The 21,515-nt window shown below is 35.9% G+C and overlaps 1 pseudogene; it reads left to right on the top strand.

Moving 5' to 3' along the window:
• The first annotated feature begins 10,902 nt into the window (after positions 1–10,902).
• On the top strand, positions 10,903–20,379 carry LOC137623894 (uncharacterized; annotated as a pseudogene).
• The last annotated feature ends 1,136 nt before the right edge of the window (positions 20,380–21,515 follow it).

Below are 21,515 nucleotides of genomic sequence, written 5' to 3'. Positions count from 1 at the left end.
GGAAAAGTTCCCACTCCTGAATCAATGTGTTGATGTATGTTTAAGGTTTGGCATAAAGTACAGGTAATGATCCAATCCTTATCATCAATAGTATTGCGATGCCAAATGAACTTTGTCTTAATTACCAATGCAGTAGAATGACACGAGGATGTGAAAGGTCATGAATACAATCAAACATCTCTTTGGCAAATGTTAAAAGGCATCAACGATCAATATCTACCAGTACTGACGTCACAGAAGATAGGGGCATTGGAGTTTTTGAGAGTCACATTTTCCAAATGAGGGATGGGCTGGATGCCCTAAATACTTGGCATAGTGGACCTTTTTGTGTGGCTTCTGACAAGAAGTTGTAATCTAATCAGAGGTAAATGGCTGCCAATGTGTATTTTGACATGGCATCGGCAATGGGACTCATTTTCCTAGGTACGTGTTCAAGGGTATAATTGTATTCAGGCACACCATAGAAAGTTGGCGTTGACGGGCGGACCAGGCGGCAGACTGGCGAGTAAAGGCTTGCACCAGAGGCATGTGGTGCCTACAAATGACGAAGGGTGTACCTTCAAAGAAGTGGCAAAAGTGACAGTCAAGTTCACCACATGCAATTCATGGTCGAAAGTAGAATAGCCTGATTCCCCCTTGAACAATTTTCTACTGTATAAGGCAAATGGGCGAGGCAAGCAATTGACCGCCTGCTTGATTACTGACTGAAAAGCGACGTCGCTTGCATAGGTGGAGAGAAAGAGAGGAGACCGAGGCACAAGAAAAGTGAGAGCAGTAGCAGTTCATAGGATTTTACTTGCTTTGCAGAATGCTGCTTCTGGAAGGGGACCCCATTTCACTTCCTTTGGCTTCCCCTTGAGGGAGGCGTAAAAAGGGGTAAGAGGGCTCTGATGACTGGTAAGAAACAGTGATAGTAGTTAATCATGCCCAAGAATTATTGCCATGGGGAAACTTTGAACGGCTGCTACTTTTTCATGGAGGCGGTTGACTTCTTCAGGAGTGATGCGGTGCCCTACGATCTATGTTTCGTTGGCGCCAAAGGTATAGTTGTCCTAGTGGTCTATAAGGCCGTCTGTTGTAATCGGTAGAGCATGATGCTTAAGGGACTGAGGTGTTCCTCTTTAGAGCAAGAATACACAACTATGTCATCCAAGTAATATACACAAAAAGTTAAGTCGGTTAAGAAGCCGTCCATGAGATGTTGAAAAGTGGCCGCAGCTTTATAAAGTAAAAAATAAGAGTAATTGAAGGTTTATTCACCAAAATGAATGGAGGTGGCAGTCTTGGGGATGTCTTCTGGTTTAATGAGTACCTGATAATACCCCTTCAGGAGGTCGAGCATGAAGAAAACCTTCATTTTTGCAAGTAGAAGTTCACGTCGGCGATGTTTGGAAAGATCCATAAGAGTGATAACGATTGGTCTGAGGCCTTTTGGCGAAAGGCCCATTTCTTCTATTTCGGCGAACATTTATTTAGCGTCTTTGAAATGATCTGGTATCAGATGTATGAATCAGGTGAACGCTGGTGGTCCCGTCATCCTGATAGGGTGACGAATATCGTGTTTAGTTGAAACATTGAGAGTTTTTCTAAGTTTTGGACGGAAAACTTCCAGAAACGACGTGAGGAAGTGGGTGTAGGCCTCTGTGGCTGTACTAACGATGAGAGCAAGGTAGGAGGGAGCAGGTTGGAGAGGTGTGACATCAATAAGGAGTTCGAATTTGAGAAAGCTGTACCGAGGATTGGCAATGTGATGTCAGCCGCCGGAAACTTAGAACTATGTTTGGCACTTCCAAACGATAATATAACAATTTCATAACCATGGGTGGGTATAGCAGATAAGGTGGCAGGTACCAGGGGATGTTGACAGACATAGACAAACTATGTCGTGTCCTTGAGAGTGTTTTGGCTGAAGAAAACGGAAAGCACCTGTGTCTACCTAAACTTGTACCCCCGTAACTATATGAGGTAAAAAGAAAAGAGTATTGACAGAGGAGGCCACCATGGTAAGCGATGGCTTACTTACATATTTTTGGGGTACTAACAACCATTTAAAGATTTTTCTACAGCAGCCCCGAATTCGGAGCGGTAGAAGCAAAACCGTGGCCGATGGGTGTCTGTAAGTACCTGTGGAGGTCGTTGTTGGGGGCGTAAGCGATTGATAGTATATGTGGGTGGTGGGCGGCTTTTTCCCTGCTCCGGCACGTTACGGAGTGGATGTCTCTGTCTTACTACAGTCACATCAACTTTGGTCTATATTGGATAGTTTTCCACTTTGCCCAGAGTTAAGGCATTGATGGATGTCTAGAAGGTGATGAAGTGGCAGTCCATAAGTCCGTCGACTTTGGTCATAAGGTCATTTGTGGGCAAATTATCGACATATTGGATGGCAGCACCAACAGGTTCTAGTATGTGCCATACCCAAAGTGTATGAGGTAGATTTACTTCACTAGGAGAGCCATCTGCAGTAGGGTATAGGTGAGTGATGATGTTTATTTCCCTGAGGGCAAGTAAAACCTTTTGGTCCACTAACGGTTGTTTGGAGAGCTGAAAAAGTTTCGCTATGCGGGTGACCAATGATGGTGACTACTGCTCCAGGAGGTATGATTTGAGCAAGTCATAAGTTTTTTGGTGTCCCCTTGCTTGCACAGCCAATGGAAGATTTCCGGGAAAGTGTCCACGGGGATCGCCGCAAGAATGTAATCTAATTTGGTTCTTGACTGAGTCACACCCTTGATGTGTAACTTGACTTCAGCAAGCTGGAACCCGGCGAAAGCTTTACCGCTTGTAAAGGTCTGTAGTTTTATTGAGGCTGAGTATGCAGAAGAGGAAGGTCTGGTGGACTGCATCTTCAAACAGTGAGGGTGCAGGCGGGCGGGAGCAGTCAGTCCACTGGTAACCAAATGTGCGTATCGTCAGAAAGGTGATAATGGAAAAACAAGAAAAATGCAACTAACTCTATTTCGATGGAGCATGAGATTAAAACACCAATTCCAAGTAAGAACAGCAAATAAAATCAAACCAAATGATGCAAGACCATACAGGCTTAAACAGATTATCAGTGTGATGGGAGAGAGATAACAAAATTATAAGAAAACAAAAAAATACCATTAAAGTGTACAAGCGTGTATGATACACGTCCAGTATAAAATTATTTCATAGTTGAAAAACTAGCGAAAGTTTACAAAAATCGCCTGCAAAAATGCTCCATGGCTACAGCTTAGAAGAACTTCATCATTATACTAAATCCAAAATAAAAAGATGTAAAAGACCTGGAAATGCTTTGATGACCTTAGCCAATGAATCCTCTATGGATTTAATCAGTCTTTGGAAAATTGAAATGAAAGACTGGCTTAAGTCCCAGGAGTAGCAGGGTGATGAGAATATCTTGGTTTATAAATAGTGAAAAATAAATTGAAAATTGGTAACTGAAATATTAGAACTATGAATCATATTAGGAAGTTACAGCAAGTGGGAAATGAATCATTAAAATATTTTGATATCTTGGTCATAACTGAAACACGGTGTAAGGAGACTATTAAAGAAATCTTTGACCAAGGCAATATACATACATACATACATACATACTTACATACATATATATATATATATATATATATATATATATATATATATATATATATATATATATATATATGTATGTATGTATATATATATATATATATATATATGCATATATATATATGTATATATATATATATATATATATATATATATATATATATGTATATATATATATATATATATATATATATATATATATATATATATATACATATATATATGTATATTTGTATATATATATATATATATATATATATATATATATATATATATATATATATGTATATATATGTATATATACATATATATATGTATATATATGTATGTATATATATATATATATATATATATATATATATATATATATATATATATACATATATATATATATATATATATATATATATATATATATATATATATATATATATATATATATACATATATATATATATATCTTTATATATATAGATATAGATATAGATATAGATATAGATATATATATATATATATATATATATATAGATATATATATATATATATATATATATATATATATATATATATATATATATATATATATATATATATATATATATATATATATATATATATATATATATATATATATATATATATATATCAAGAAGAACAGGTCGAGCTGGAAGAGAAGGGGTAGGATCAATGATGACACCAAAAACAGAAAAGGCATCAACAGAATGGAGAGCTGTAAATAGTAGATTGTTACTTGTAAAGTTTAACTTAAAGCAGTACAATATGAACATTGTAATTTGCTATGCAATAGTAAATGATCCACCTGAAGAAATGAAAGATGAATCCTATGAAGAACTGCAGAGTGAAATTGATGGGATCAAAAAGATAAATATGAGAATTGCAATCGGTGACTGCAATGCGAGGGTTAGAAGGAATAGAGACTTTTGCATTTAAATGTAGGAATCGATTTGTAGTCTTATAAACTTTAAAAACGAAGTGCAGACACCTATTAAAGAACGTTGTGATATTAGGAACATATATAAATTAGTGGGTACTGAGGTTTTGGGACCTGGAGTTACATGGAGAATACTATGGATATCAAATGATATTTGGGATACTATTTAAAAAAGAGACAGAAGCAGAAATTGACCGATGAAAGTTTTCGAGGAGGTAATAAAAATTACAATGAAGAGGAAGCTAATTATTCCAATATTGATAGTGAAGTCAAAGGAAAAGCTTCAAATGACTGGGGAAAATATATAGACACAGAAAGCAGAAGAGGCTGGCAAAGCTATGAATTTGGAGAGTGGCTATGGTATAAGAATTTTTCGCAATATTAATAATAAAATCTCCATTTGGGTAAGGAGAAAGAAGCATATGCCCATCAAAAAGAGAGAGATGAATCTGTTAAAATAACAGAAGATGAAGAAAAGCAACGTTGGATGGAACACTTTAGTGAGGTCATAAATAGGAGATATGAAGTGAATAATTAGATTGATATACCAGAAGTTGAGGAGGACCTTGATGAACCCTTGAATGGATTCAGTGTTTATCATTAAAAACTAAAAAAATGGAAAGCCCTTGAATACGATAGAATAACAGTAGGTATAACATTGGCCAAAAATTAGGTGACTCCCTGAATACTTACAAAATTATTTTGTATAATGTGGTGTGAGGAGGCAAACACATGATGAATGAGGACTAAGAGTGCTGGTAATAATGGAAAAGAAAAAAAAATGATCTGACTGATTACAAAAATTACAGAGGCATCAAATTTACGTCAGTTAACATGAAAATGTATATTATGCTCATTCAAAAGAGACTAGAGAGAAAGATTGATGAAAAGCTGAGATAAACAAGCAGGATATCAAAAAGGTTAAAGTGGTACTGACCAGATATTCCTTTTAAGACATATTGTGAAACAATGTGTAGAATATGGAAATCCACTTTTGGTGGCCTTTGTGGATTATGAAATACCATTTGATAGTGCACACCGCCAAATTTTGTCGTGAGTCTTGCGTTAATATGGAGTTCCACTTAAATATGTGAATTTGATTAAATGTTTTCATGATCATTGCAAGTCCAGAGCTAATACACTCCAAGGGAATGTGTTGTCACTGGTCCTGTTTATCTTTGTCATGGATTTTGTAATGCATAGAACAGTTGGGAATGGAAGAGAATTATTGGACTAGATAGGTAAAAAAAAAAAAAAAAAAAAAAAAAAAAAAGCTGACCAAGGGTATGCTAATGATACTGTTCTTATTGGCAATACACTATGGGACTTACGACTTACAAAGCTTGCTTAACAGAATGCATGAAACATCACATGAGACTGGACTCAAGATAAATAAAAGAAAGACAGAGATGATAGGTATGGAATACGCAACGAAAGATGAAATATGATTAGAAGGAGAAAGGATCAATCAGGTGGAATCTTTAGAATTTCAGTTTAATGAAAAATTGAAAAAAAAAGCAAATCAGACAATGGCTAGGTTATGTAAAAGTTAGAAATCGAATCGCCTGATATTGCATATGAAGATTATGCTACATATCAGTTTATTGAGATTGGTGTTAATGTATAGACACAAGTCATTACATGGCTTGACAATGAACCATATCCAACAAATTTTGTAGATTTCATAACAAAGCCCTTAGAAGGATATTGGGAGTTGAATGGCAGGAGAGAATTTGAAATATAACTTATAAGAGGGATTATTAGATTGCCATAAGTTGATGAGATCATGGTGAGGAGTACATGGGGATGGTTTGAGAATGCTTTTCGCATTACCCAAGAGAGATTAGTTCACCAAACTTTCTATGGGCATCCACAAGGAACTAGAAGAGTTGGAACACCTAGGCATACATAGCTGAGGAGTATGAAGCGTAAAGTAGAGAATGATGAATGGAGAAGTATTGATTAAAAAATCTCAACATAGAAATGTTTGGCGAAATCTATCTGAAAAGAACTGAAACATTACCGCCAATATTTTTACTGCGCAATAATCTATGAAATATTTACATAGAAAATATTAGGCTGAATGGAAAGACAGGTACACTTTATTTAACAAAGAGAGGAAGCAGGCTTTAATAAAGGCTATTCAACAGCAAACCATATCCATGTAATTAACAAGCTATTGGAAAAATCCGCAGAAAAAGAAAAATCACCATGTATGGCATTTATAGGCTGTGAAAAATGTTTTGATTCTGTAAAAAATCCAGCAGTTATTGAAGCCCTTCAAAGAAAATAAATAGATGGATCTTCTTTAAACACTTACAGACAGTTGACAGTTGGGTTCCTTTTGGGAATCACAATTTAAGTAGAAATAAAATAATCAGTGTAGCTATCATCTTTTTATTATCTGGGAGCTTAATATAACTTATATAATTTTCAGCTTATGTGTAACTGAGCAAAGGTAAAAAAAATACAAATAGATAATTAGGACTATATATTTCTAACTACCTAACTAGCTTTAATATCCAACTAATCAAAGAACATAAAATTATGAAAAAGACCTCTAAAATAACATAACATACTCACCTACAGAAAATGACGATGAGACATTTAGAGCAGCAACCCAATGACCAGAAAACAGGTAAATGGGTCACTGGCCACTGACAGGTAAGCCCTTCTTAGAGCTGGGTTTTGTCTTGAAAATATGAAAAGACTCCAAGATCCTTAGTTGGCTTATATTATTTATGTCTGTCAGTGATTTAGGAATTTTCTTTAGAAATATCATGACCAGATGTAGATAGAGGGTCATACACAGCCGAAATTGGATTCCTACTTAGAGGTCTATTGGTGTGCACTAATCTCCCCATGTGTTCCGAAATCCTACACTGCAGCGTTCTAAACGTGTTTACAGTGTAGCACTCATTGCGGAGCCAACATTGACAAGTGTATATGATACCAGGATACATCTGGGGGATTGTCCTGTAGAATTTATACCTTTCTTTTATAGTCAATATATGGACAATACATTACTCTGTAGTTGGTGCTACACTAGGAATGCATACACACAGCTTCGGTGTAGGATTTCACAGTACATGGAGAGATCAGTATGCACCAACACACATTTAAGTAAGAACACGAATTCAGCTATTTTGGGACCATTCATTGAAAAAAGCCATTAAGAAAAAAAATAGCAAGACAAATTAAGAGTTTTTCCATTGTAAATCGAAAATGGGTTATAAGGATCCTTCATTCTCTTGAGTTAAGGAAGAGTTAGCATGATTAAGAAAATCCTCAAATGGGCATGGGATGATGACGGGAACGGGGATGAGGTGTTGTCTGTATCACATGACTATCACGAGGAGCACTTTCATACATTTTTTTTTCTTTTTTTAGTATAAGAACTTCAAACATTTCATTTCATCATGTCTTTAAAAGTACAGAAAAATACACCAGATCTGGAATATTTTTTTCCATGCAAGCCTCCTTGTTCTTTTTTGTTGTAATTAGGGTTATAACTTAGCTAATAATATTAATAATAATAATAATAATAATAATAATAATAAAAATAATAATGATAATAATAATAATAATAATAATAATAATAATAATAATAATAATAATAATAATAATAATAACCAGGAACCCTGCACTATAAACCACCAGCCTCTCTAGGCTCTGACCAATAGAATAATAATAATAATAATAATAATAATAATAATAATAATAATAATAATAATAATAATAATAATAATAATAATAATAATAATAATAATAATAATAATAATAATAATAGCAACTTGCGGAACCCATGTAAATTTCACGAAATTATATTTACAACACTAATTATCTTGTTCTTAACCTATACACGTTTGAATAAAATGTGATAAGATTTGACTTGTATATTTATCTTAAAAGATAAGCAATACATGAAACAATCTACAAAATTTCTTTATATACAATATTTGTAGTGAAGGCAGTTCCTCTTCTGTGGCCATGGGTAGAATTACTCTGAGGACAAATTTTCACTCTTACACTGTTCATAGACCTTGCTCTTCAGAAGACTACATAAAGTCATCCATGAGTAAAGCAGCAAGGTTGTGGTAGGTAGATCCCAACCTTATCGAAAGTCTGTCCTTGAGCTTTATTAATGGACATTGAATATGATAGGTGGACAGGAAATTGAGTAATGTCTAGGAAAATTTGAAGCAAAGGGTGATCAGAATTATGAGAAATCTTTTACAATATGAACGGATTAGTCGTTAAACGAAAAGGCCGGACATTAATTTTATAATCTAGGTTATGGAAATTGATAGAACTTAATTTTTTGATTAATATTTAAAAAAAAGTCAAGTGCTAAAGACAAAATTAGGAAAACTATATAAGATGGGCTTTGTTTAAGTAATCAAAGTTTGAATTTGTAAGAGTATACCATGAAATTGTTTCCATTTTCTTTAAAGCGTGACACAAGTATACCATGAAATTATTTCCGTTTCCTTAAAAGCGGGACATATAAAATAAGTAACACACGCACAATCCTATCAATATATAGATAATAATAATAATAATAATAATAATAATAATGATAATAATAATAATAATAATAATAAAACCTGTTTTCACTATCGTAAAATTCTGTTATATATTTCATAATTCAAATATTCACAATATCATTTTAAACGATTGAAAAAAAATGCTTTGTTATTTATTTTACATTAAATTGGTTAGCCTTCACATACTGTAATATTCATTCTACAACGTTCAATTATTTTCCCTAATGTCATGTTTACTGGATTGTGTGAGTGATGCATTTATTTTCTCGTATTTAAGGCAGTCAGTGGTTTAGAGGTTTAACGGTTAATCATGAATGGCGGAGGCAAAGGAGAAGACAATGCCCTAGAGACAGACCATTCCCTTATAGAGAGGACAGTGATCTAGATTAGTCTCCATCAAAACCACCATCACCACCTCACGTTGATGGTGAGGTTATACACACACTTTTACTAACTATCGAGCTTACGTGTTTCTTGAACTGCCGTCCTTAAGATACACAGGTAGCGTCGTTTTCTATAATTATATATATTAAGGTATTTTGGATAAATTTCAAATGTATTGTGAAAAGAAAATAATTTTACCTTTTATTTCTTATTTACAGGTTTCCGATGTTTTACGTTTAATTAACATTAAACAGAAAGAGAGAGAGAGAGAGAGAGAGAGAGAGAGAGAGAGAGAGAGAGAGAGAGAGAGAGAGAGAGAGAGAGAGAGAGAGAGTAGTTAGTGTATTGATTGTTTGTTGTGAGAAAGACTGTTGGACAATTGACTGTTTTTTTATCTTTTAGCTAGGTTAGGACAGTAGTAAATGTTTCGGGGAGAATGTTTTTTTTTTATTGACTGCGACTTGAGGCAGTTGTGTGTGTGTAAGTTGGATTTCTATATTTATTTGATTGATTTGACCTGCGTTGGAAGTGATCATTTATTTTTTTTAAGCCGTGATTCCTCCTCGGAATTACTTATTCTTTTAGAGAACAAAATTTTGTTTGAATGAAGATAGTGTTGATGACCTGGATTGTTCTAAAGGATTTCCATTTGACTGCTCTTTCAACTGAAACACCTATTGATCACCGGACTTTGAATTTGTTTTGGATCTGTTCATTACTTATGATGAATATGAATATGATGATGATGATGATGACCTAAATTAATTAATACATTTTTGTATTGACTGAGAGTCAGTGTTGCCATTGTGTGGCGTTGCAACTGAAGCTGTGGCGTTGGGCTTTAAAGGACTGTTAGCCCTTGTATGGACGAAGGTGTCCACACACCTATATTATATGTTCAAATGTTTTTGTTTGTTGTTGTTTTTTTGTTAGTGTTTACTTTTTGTTATTTTTTTGAGATTTTATTGAATGCAGTTTATTTTAGTTTTAAGAAATATAGTCTTAAGGTTATGATTTTTTTTTTCTTTTGTCCTTTTGTCTAAGAGACTGATTTTAGATAACATAAGTGGAAAGTTTGTTTTGTAGAGACAATTGTCAGTGGGTGTGATGTAGGTTGTGGGGCTTGTTGTTGCAACACCCCGCCACACTATTTTGACACCCGAACAGGGACAGCCAAGGTTGGATTGAACCAGACTCTTTCACAAAGGTTATATCAAGGATTTAGATTTTGGAGGAGGAATTGCGGCATTATAAAGAACGGGAGCAGAAGTTAATTGTTGAGAAAAGAGGTTGCTAGTAGAGAATGAGAGGTTGAACTGTGAGAATGAGGCGATGCAGAAGGAGCTTAAGGAGATAAAGGGAACTGTAGAGAGAGTGGAAGAGGGTGTTGAGATGAGGATGCGAGAGAATGAAGAACAAATGGAGAAATGAATGGAAGCTATGACGGGGCAAGGATTGGGGATGATGAAAACTTTTATGGGTGAAGGTGCAGTCGGAGGAGTGGTTTCTGCTTCGGGAAATGGGGTGATGGTGGAAGAGAAGGCTAAGGTAAGTGATAATGGGAAAGGAAGTGATAGTGATAGTAATAGTAATAGTGATAGTGAGATTAAAGATAAAGGAATTATAAATAGTAAGAATGAACAGAAATGTAATAGGAAGAATGGGAAGTAAGGTAAAAGTGATGTAAAAAATTAGAAGAAAAAGTGTCGTGATGAGAGCGAGGATGCTCGTGAATGGGTGAGGTGGTGAGTAAGAAAATGGCTAGGAAGAATATAATCAAGGCTAGGAGTATGAGTGTGGAATTAGATTCCTTATATTTAGCGAGAAGTAGGAAACAAGAAGGAAGGTAGCAGTGATGATAGCAGTGAGAATGAACGTGATGTGTGTAAGACTGTGTTTATGAGAGAGGTACCTTGGTGTGAAAGGTTCAATGAGCATAGTAGTAGGGATGTATATGAGTTTTCAAGGAGTATGAGAGGTATTTTCAGGATAAGTATGGTGATAGTAAGAGAGTTTGGGCTAGGGATTTAGGAGAATATTTGACTGGGTATTTGTTGACGATGTATGGTGTGATAATGAGTGTAGGGGATGTTGATTATGAGAGTGTGAAAGGTAGGATAATTGAGCATGTAAAACGTATGAAAGGGAGTGTTAGGTATAAGCGTAAGAATGATTTGGATGAAGCACGGATGAATGTAGGAGAAGCAATATCAATGTATGTATGTAGGTTGGAAACTTTAGCTAGGAAGAAGTATGGGGATGAAGGCATAAATGAGAATAAGGAGTTGATGAAGAAGTTTTTGGATACTGTACCTGAGAATGAGTGTGAATTTATTAATTTAAAACGGAAGGAGAAGATGAGGTGGACGAAAGAAAGACTGACATGGGATGATATTTTAGAGATAGTTGAGGATTATGAGTTAGAGAGATGTATGAAAGAAAGTAAATCTGTGTGTGTAAGAACTATAATGGAGGAAAGTGTGCCAGAATTTGTTAGTTTTAGAGATGCTGTTATGAGAGGACCGATGAGGGTAGCTGATAATGTAGTAGATAGGAGTTATAGGGCGAGTAATGTGGGAATACCTGTAAGGGCAAATGATGGGTTTAGGCAAGGGAATCAGGTTTGGAGAGATAGGAGTGCTAGTGAGCAGCGAGGTAGGTCAGGTAGTTGTGTCCGTGAAGAGAAGTGTTAAAGGTGTGGGAAAGTAGGGCATAAAAAGAATGAGTGTAGATAGGTGTTAGGAGCATGTTTCAGGTGTGGAAACACAGGGTATCGTATTAGTTAGTGTAAGAAAGAGAAAGGGGTTAAATATTATTGATGTGGTATGACTGGACACATAGCAAGTGGATGGCATAGTAATCGTACAAATGTGATTTGCGACAATTGTGGTAAGGATGGTCATTATGCTAAAATGTGCAAGGAGCCACAGGGTAAGTGTACTGAATGTGGTGCAGATGGGCATGTAGCTAGAGTATGTAGGAAGAAGGGATTAAGTCAGCCAGGATGTTTGGGAAACTAGAGTGTAAGAGGGTTCAGCTGGGTGAGTCCTTGAGTGTGTGCGGAGTGAATGTGATGCATGTTCATGAAGGTTTACTGCATGAAGATGTGATGGGTGAAAGAGCTTATGACTGCATGAGTGCAAAAGTTACTTTAATGGAATAGATCTAGTTGGTTTGATTGATACTGGTTGTGGTGTCAATTTAATATTTAGGAATACGTACGATAAGGTAAGAGATGTTTGATAATTTAGGGGGTGTACAGGTGAAGTGAAAGGTATGGGTAATTTAAGTATGTGTGTGCAGGGAAAGTTACGTGAAAACGTTATGATTGGGGGGATGATGATGGAAGATAATGATTTTTATGTGGTTGAGGGAATAAATGCCAAATATGATGTCTTGTTAGGTTATAATTTCTTGAAAAAAATGTGGTATGATTGTACATCCTAGTGTAAATATGATAAAGATGAAAGTCAGGGGTAAATTTAGTGGAGAATTTTATTTGAATGAAGATGGTAGTGTATGTACGAAGGTATGGAAAGGTGTGCCGTTAATAGCGAAAGAAAGTGTTAAATTGTCAAGAGATGCGAGTGAGGTTGTCAGTGTAAAAGTTGCATGGCCGAATAGTCTGGGAATTGCTAATAGTGACAATTGTAAATATGTAGTGGAAGGTTCAGAAGCAAGTAATTTAGGGAAAACAAATGTGCATGTGTATGATGGTATTTTGAATTTGCAGGAACCGAAGGTGTATGTGAGATTGTTGCCAACTATAAGGAGAAAGAGAATACGGGGTATATGTGAGGGTGATTGCATGGGATATATGTATACGTTGGTCAATGTAGAGTATGGAAGGTATGTTAAATTGAGACATGTTATGACAGGTAAGATAAAGCAGGAGGACGATTGGGACTGTGATAGTTTGAAAGAAAGAATAAATGTAGATGAGAATTTAAGTGAGGGAGAAAGGGAACAATTGTATAGGATGTTATGGGATAGACGGAGAGTTTTGAGTCGTGGTGACGAGGATTGTGGGAGGTCTAAGCTGCCTGAATTTAAGATAGCTCTTAGTAATGATACCCCCATATGTCACCGTCCCCGATATTTTTCTCCGCCTATTGCCAGAGAAATAGAAGAGCAGTGCCAGGAGTTAGAGCAAAATGAGTGTAATGGAAAGGAGTGAGATTACCTGGAATAGCCCTATTGTAACTGTAAGAAAGCCGGATGGAAGTTTACGTATGTGTATTGATTATAGAAAGGTGAATGAAGTAACTGTTAAAGAACGTTTCCCGATGAATGTAGTGTCTGACTCTGTGTATAAGATGCATGGTATGAAAGTTTTTACAAAGTTAGATTTAATTATGGGCTATTACCAGATGCCTCTGCCAGTCTTGAAAAAAATGAAACTTTTTTTCACTTTGTTCTTTTCAACTTTTGAGTGTAGTATCCGCTCTTTATGGTCCTTGATTTCTACTCTTAGCTTGTTTCAAAATTTTAAGTCTCTTTTTTGTTTTTTGAGAAAATTTTAAATTATTTATAATGGTTAGTTCGTGTTCTTGCTTTGGAGACTCGCTCAGTTTCAGAATGTTATGTTTAAAGTTTGGAAGAGCATCAATAGTTTGCAACCATAAAATTCTTCCTTTAAAGTGAATAAATTTGATACAAGAGTTTTGAGATTTAACGAAAACCTTCAATCCACCTCAAAAGTTTACTTTTAGTCCCAGCATTTGAAGACGGGAGTGCATTTTCACCCAGCAGCTGAGAAGGGCGTGTCAACTCTTCTGTAATTTTCACCTATCCAACCTAAGTTTTATCATGAAGCATTAAGTGATTGGTGTGACCGTTGGTCGAGGATGATCCTGCTTGTTAGTGCAAGCACTTGGATAACTTCCTTTTGAGGATACTATACCATGGTGTTACATCGACTTGTGTATTAACAACGACAGCTGCAATTGACCTAGAGAGGCTTGCTTAGAGTGGAGGTAAGTTTGAAACCACATTAAAGCTTGTGCCTTGTAAATTTCACTCTAAGTTACTCATTAACTTTGAATGAATTGTCTCCTTAACCTGAACCATAAAAAAATCATCCAAAGGACCAACCATATTGTTTTTATTTAAAATTTATAATTTATTGCCGGTTTAATTACTTATATTTGTGAAGTGTCTGTTTTATTTTGCTCGTTCGAGTTCATATTTGTTCGAGCTTCATACATTTATTATACTAACTGGTAATTAAATAGTTTTGATATTATAGTCTCGTATATTTGCTCTCTATTAATAGAGCATATTTATCGCATATTTATAGATCCTGAGGACTTTTCTGGTATTGGGGGTTATTGGTGAGGTCGCATTATCGGTCTTCATAGGGACGGATACCTCGCTTAAATGCCAAGAAGCAATAAGACAACCTACGATCTTGAGCCATTTTCTCTTAATACATATTTCAGTGAAAGTTCTGTTTTATGTAAAATAAATATTAAAATTCGCAATTGATTATAATTTATTGCCATTTGATAGTTTATTTAAACCTCCAGTATTTTGAAAAGGCAGAGGGGAGCGGGCCCATTACGGCATTTTCGAATAGTAAATGTCACTATCAGTTTAGAAGATTGAGTTTTGGCTTTGATAATGCGCCTGCTGCCTTCCAGAGGGCGATGAATGTAGTTTTAGATGGGTTTTATCGACAGAAGGTGACTGTTTTTATAGATGATATTTGGATTGCGAGTGAGACTGTTGAGGAACATATACAGTTGCTTGAAGCAGTATTAGAACGGTTAATAAAAGTTGGTGTGAAAGTTAAGCTTGAAAAGTGTACATGGTTGGCTGGGGAGGTGGTATTTCTTGGGCATGTGGTGAGTGATTTGGGTATAAGGAAGAGTGATAATTTTGTGAGTAAGGTGAGAGAATTTCCACGTCCTTGTACGGGGCGTGAGTTGAGAGGATTCCTTGGGTTGATTGAATTTGGTCTGAAGTTTGTCAGAGATTGTTTGGGAATAGGGAAGCCTTTGATTGAGTGGACAGGTAAGAGAAATAGACGAGACTGAAATGGGATGAGCGTACGATTGAAGCATTTGAAAAGCTGAAAGATGAGGCTGCGAGAGACGTCACTTTGGCCTTTCCCGACTATAGTGAGCATGCGAGTATGCTAAAGTTATATACGGATGATAGTGGGATTAGTATGGGTGGTTGCTTGGTCCAAATGCAAAGAATAAAAGGAGATGAACAGTTGAGAGTGATAGCGAATGTAAGTAAAGCATTTAATAAAGCTGAGTGAAAGTATTCCACAATTGAAAAGGGAGTTGGCTGCGATAAGGTTTTGCGTGAAAGCGTTGAAGGTATTTTTGTATGGTGTGAAGATTAGTGTGCGTACTGACCATCAGCCCCTAGTGTATATGATTAAGAAAGAGTCTGTGTATGATAGGGCTGCGAGGACAATAGAGGATTTGAGTGAATTTGACTTTAAGCTAGAATATGTACCTGGGAGTAAGAACGTGATAGCAGATGCAATGTCAAGAATGCATGGTAAGATAGAAGATAGTAGCGAGAATGATAGTAATTCTGAAAGGTTGCCAGAAGAAGTAGCAGTGGTACAAAGTTTTGAAAGGAATGATATGCTGTATAAATGTATTTTGAATTGGTTGAATAAGTTGAAATTGAAGGGTTTGAATAGAGATATACCTGCTAGTGTAGATGAGCTTAGAATGAGTGTTAGGAATGAAATATCGAAGGAAATGGCATAAAAGGAGTAGGATAGTGTGCTTGAGGGTGAATTGTTATCAAAAGTATTGTTGGTAGTAAGTATGTTGTATAGTGTCACTGTTTATTTGTATTTTAAGTGGAATCGTCCGATGCCGTACCGAGCAAATAAGGAGACTGAAAGAGAGTATATATTGAGGTTACAATGTAATGAAAGATGTTGCAAGTTGTTGACTGAGAAGGAGGATTGTCCAAGTAACTTGAATCTGAGTGGTATGAGCATGGAAGATAGCGAAGATGAACATAGGTGTGACAAGAATTACCCTATTGATAGGAGAGAGAATATTTGTGTGCATGGTGTAAAAGGAAGAATGATGACTTATGTGTGTATAAATATGAATGAATACTGTAGTTTAATTGATACAGGCGCGCAAGTGTCATTAGTGAATATGTCTGTTATCAAGGAAATAGAGCGGTACAATTGGGAAGTGAAAAGGCGATGTACGATTGTGAGAATTCATGTGATAGGTAAAGGAAGTTTGCTAGTCTGGGAAGAAGTGCGTTTGAAAGTAAAACTGGGAAGTATGGAGGTGGAACATAATTTCAGTGTAATGGGAGAGAATGAGATGCCTAGTTGTTTTTTTTTTTTTATTAAAAATTGATTTTTTTAAGATTGCATGATCTATCAGTTGATATTGGTAGTGGTTTGCTTCTGAAGAATGGGTGTGAAGTAGTTGTGATAGAAGGTAATAGTGTTTTTATGGCGAATTTTGTTGGCATGATTGATATTACGAGGAGTGAGGATGATCTATTGACTAAAGAGGAGGTGGAAGAAATGTGAGATGAATTTGTGGAAATTAAAATGTTACGTGAATGTATGTTGAATAATATTGAGGTAGAAGAATGGCTGTCTGATTTAGAGGTGTATAAGAAAGTCAGTAAGAGACTTATTGTGTGTAAGAATATTGTTTATTTTTTACATAAAGGAAAGGATGAAGATATATATGTTCCTGTGTTTCTGATGCATGCAGCTGTAAGTATGTGTATGTTAGTGCATGAAAGATATGGGCATATGGGTAAGAATAAATTGTGGGAATGCAAGCGTGAGAGATTGTTTACACCTGGGTTGAGTCAGATATGTAAGGATGTAGCGACTATGTGTGAAGATTGCCAGAAAGGGAAGTATCAGAGAGTGCATGCTAATCCGCCTGTTTTGAAATTACGTATGTAAGAACCATTTGAGATGTTTGTGATTGATTGTGTTTCGGTGCCTGTGACTGCGAGGGGACACGTAGGAATGATTATTATGGTAGATCACATGAGTAAGTTTACATATGTAGTGCCTATAAAGAATAAAAGGAGTGAGACTGTTGCAAGAATGGTTGGTCAAGTGATGGTGCCGATGCGTGTGCGTAAGCCTGCAAGAATGTTAAATTATAATGGCCCTGAGTTTGTTTTTTATAGGAATTGATTTTTTAAGATTGCATGATTTATCAGTTGATATTGGTAGTGGTTTGCTTCTGAAGAATGGATGTGAAGTAGTTGTGATAGAAGGTAATAGTGTATTTATGGCGAATTTTGTTGGCATGATTGATATTACGAGGAGTGAGGATGATCTATTGACTAAAGAGGAGGTGGAAGAAATGCGAGATGAATGTGTGGAAATTAAAAGGTTACGTGAATGTATGTTGAATAGCATTGAGGTAGAAGAATGGCCATCTGATTTAGAGGTGTATAAGAAAGTTAGTAAGAGACTTATTGTTTGTAAGAATATTGTTTATTTTCTACATAAAGGAAAGGATGAAGATATATATGTTCCTGTGTTTCCGATGCATGTAGCTGTAAGTATGTGTATGTTAGTGCATGACAGATATGGGCATATGGGTAAGAATTAATTATGGGAATGCATGCGTGAGAGATTGTTTACATCTGGGTTGAGTCAGATATGTAAGGATGTAGCGACTATGTGTGAAGATTACCAGAAAGGGAAGTATCAGAGAGTGCATGCTAATCCGCCTGTTTTGAAATTACGTATGAAAGAACCATTTGAGATGTTTGTGATTGATTGTGTTTCGGTGCCTGTGACTGCGAGGGGACACGTAGGAATGATTATTATGGTAGATCACATGAGTAAGTTTACATATGTAGTGCCTATAAAGAATAAAAGGAGTGAGACTGTTGCAAGAATGGTTGGTCAAGTGATGGTGCCGATGCGTGTGCGTAAGCCTGCAAGAATGTTAAATTATAATGGCCCTGAGTTTGTTTTTTATAGGAATTGATTTTTTAAGATTGCATGATCTATCAGTTGATATTGGTAGTGGTTTGCTTCTGAAGAATGGATGTGAAGTAGTTGTGATAGAAGGTAATAGTGTATTTATGGCGAATTTTGTTGGCATGATTGATATTACGAGGAGTGAGGATGATCTATTGACTAAAGAGGAGGTGGAAGAAATGCGAGATGAATGTGTGGAAATTAAAAGGTTACGTGAATGTATGTTGAATAGTATTGAGGTAGAAGAATGGCCATCTGATTTAGAGGTGTATAAGAAAGTTAGTAAGAGACTTATTGTGTGTAAGAATATTGTTTATTTTCTACATAAAGGAAAGGATGAAGATATATATGTTCCTGTGTTTCCGATGCATGTAGCTGTAAGTATGTGTATGTTAGTGCATGACAGATATGGGTATATGGGTAAGAATTAATTATGGGAATGCATGCGTGAGAGATTGTTTACATCTGGGTTGAGTCAGATATGTAAGGATGTAGCGACTATGTGTGAAGATTGCCAGAAAGGGAAGTATCAGAGAGTGCATGCTAATCCGCCTGTTTTGAAATTACGTATGAAAGAACCATTTGAGATGTTTGTGATTGATTATGTTTCGTTGCCTGTGATTGAGAGGGAACACGTAGGAATTATTATTATGGTAGATCAAATGAGTAAGTTTACATATGTATTGCCTATAAAGAATAGAAGGAGTGAGACTGTTGCAAGAATGGTTGGTCAAGTGATGGTGCCGATGTGTGTATGTAAGTCTGCAAGAATGTTAAATGATAATGACCCTGAGTTTGTTGGATGGGAGTTTGAGCAGATGTTAAGAGAATGGGGTATTGAACATGTGTATTCCACTCCTTATATGCCAAGTGCGAATGGGTTGGCTGAAAGGACTGTATGAACATTAACTGAAATTTTGCGAATGATGAGTACATGTGATAATGATTGGGATTTATATGTTGGTAGAGCGTCGTGGGCTTACAATGTAACAGTGCATAAGGGTACAGGTATGTCTCCATGTAGGTTTGTGTTAAATTTTGAAAAGATAGTAAGACCGAGGTTGGGTGTGTCGGAGGATGATACAGATGTGTGGAGAAAAGCAAATGAGGGGTTTGAAAGCTTCAAAGTTGGTGAGAAAGTGATGAAAGAATTAATTGAAAAGGGTAGAATGAATGTATATAAGGTGAGTGATAAGTTTGAAGGTCCATATGAGGTGCTAGAAGCTGGTTCAAGTGGATTAAGTTATGTTTTGGGTAAGTTGTGTGTGGATGGTAGTGTGGAAAGAGCTAGGGCACACCACAACTAGTTGCGTAAATGGAAGGAGGTACTTGAGTATATCCAAGGGAATGGGATGAGTAAATGGTTGAAAAGGAACAAGTGTGAACGTGGTATGTATGAGGAATTAGGTCTAGAAGGCAAACAGTTAGTGTTAGTAGAATATATGAAAAGGAAGAATACGAGAGCTTTAAGTAAGGACGAAAGAAGGGGAAATTTCATAGGTAAAAGTGACTATAGAAATAAGTATGACAAGGGTGTAAATGTGCAAGTGAGTGTGGAAGATAAATGTATTAATACAGATGAAACCTGGCTGAGTATGAGTGATACCTATAGTGTGTTTAGCTTTTCCTTAGATGATGTAAAAGAAAGGATGACAAATGCGAGAATGAGAGATAGGAGAATGATAAATAGAATGAATGAATCTTTAGCTAAAGTTGAGAATGTTTTTAATGAAATGGATGAATTGTTTACAGAAATGAGTGTAATTTTAGGGCCAGATGAGAACGGGGTAGATGGGGTTATACATGATATATTAGATGAGAGGGATTTAGATAGGAATAGTATTAATGTAGCGAATAATTGTAATAAGGAAGAAGTGAAAGAGAGAGTGTATGAAGGCCCAGTTACTCGGAGTAGAGGTCCCGTTCCCGACTGCGACTGGGTAATGAGAAAATAATGTAAGTGGTTGTGTGAAAATGTAGAAGGATTTAGCAAAGTAAGGTGGGAGGAATGTGGAGGATTAATTTTTGTTTTATTTTTATTTTTTGTTTGCCAAGTCCAGAGAGAGAGAGAGAGAGAGAGAGAGAGAGAGAGAGAGAGAGAGAGAGAGAGAGAGAGCGAGAGAGAGAGAGAGGTAGTTAATGTATCGATTGTTTGTTGTGAGAAAGACTGTTGGAATAATTGACTGTTTGTGTATCTTTTAGTTAGGTTAGGACAGTAGTAAATGTATCGGGGAGAATGCTTTTTTTGGTAGACTGCGACTTGAGGCAGTTGTGTGTGCGAACTCTGGATTTCTATATTTGTTTGATTGATTTGACCAGCGTTGGAAGTGATCATTTATTGTTTTTGAGCCACGATTCCTTTTTGGAATTACTTATTCCTTTTGAGAACAATATTTTGTTTGAATGAAGATAGTGTTAATGGCCTGGATTGTTCTAAAGGATTTCCATTTGACTGCTCCTTGAACCGAAAGACCTATTGATCACCAGACTTTCAATTTGTTTGGGATCTGTTCATTACGTATGATTATGATGCATATGATGATTATGATGATGATAATGATGACCTAAATTAATTAATACATTTTTGTATTGACTGAGAGTCAGTGTTGCCATAGTGTGGCGTTGCAACTGAAGCTGTGGCGTTGGGTTTTAAAGGACTGTTAGCCCTTGTGTAGATGAAGGTGTCCACACGCCTATATTATATGTTCAAGTGTTTTTGTTTGTTGGTTTCATTTAGTGTTAAGTTTTTGTGATTTATTTTGAGATTTTATTGAATGCAGTTTATTTCAGTTTTAAAAAATATAGTTTTTTGGTTATGATTTGTTTTTGTTTTTGTTTTCCTTTTGTCTAAGAGTCTGGTTTTAGATAACATAAGGGAAAAGTTTGTTTTGTGGAGACAATTGTCAGTAGGTGTGATTCAGGGTGTAGGGCTTGTTGCAACATCCCGCCACATCATCCATACATGGCACTCGTGTGATCTCTTCTATGGTTTCATTTCTAACCCTGCCCTGCCATTTAACTCAAAATACTCTTCTGTGGGCTTTGTTCTCGCATCTACAAAATATGTTGGATATTGTTTCATTGTCATACC

Source organism: Palaemon carinicauda, chromosome 30 (genome assembly GCF_036898095.1).
Source record: "Palaemon carinicauda isolate YSFRI2023 chromosome 30, ASM3689809v2, whole genome shotgun sequence".
NCBI lineage: Eukaryota > Metazoa > Arthropoda > Malacostraca > Decapoda > Palaemonidae > Palaemon > Palaemon carinicauda.
Note: the sequence above shows the minus strand (reverse complement) of the source record. Positions and strands in the feature narration are given on the sequence as shown.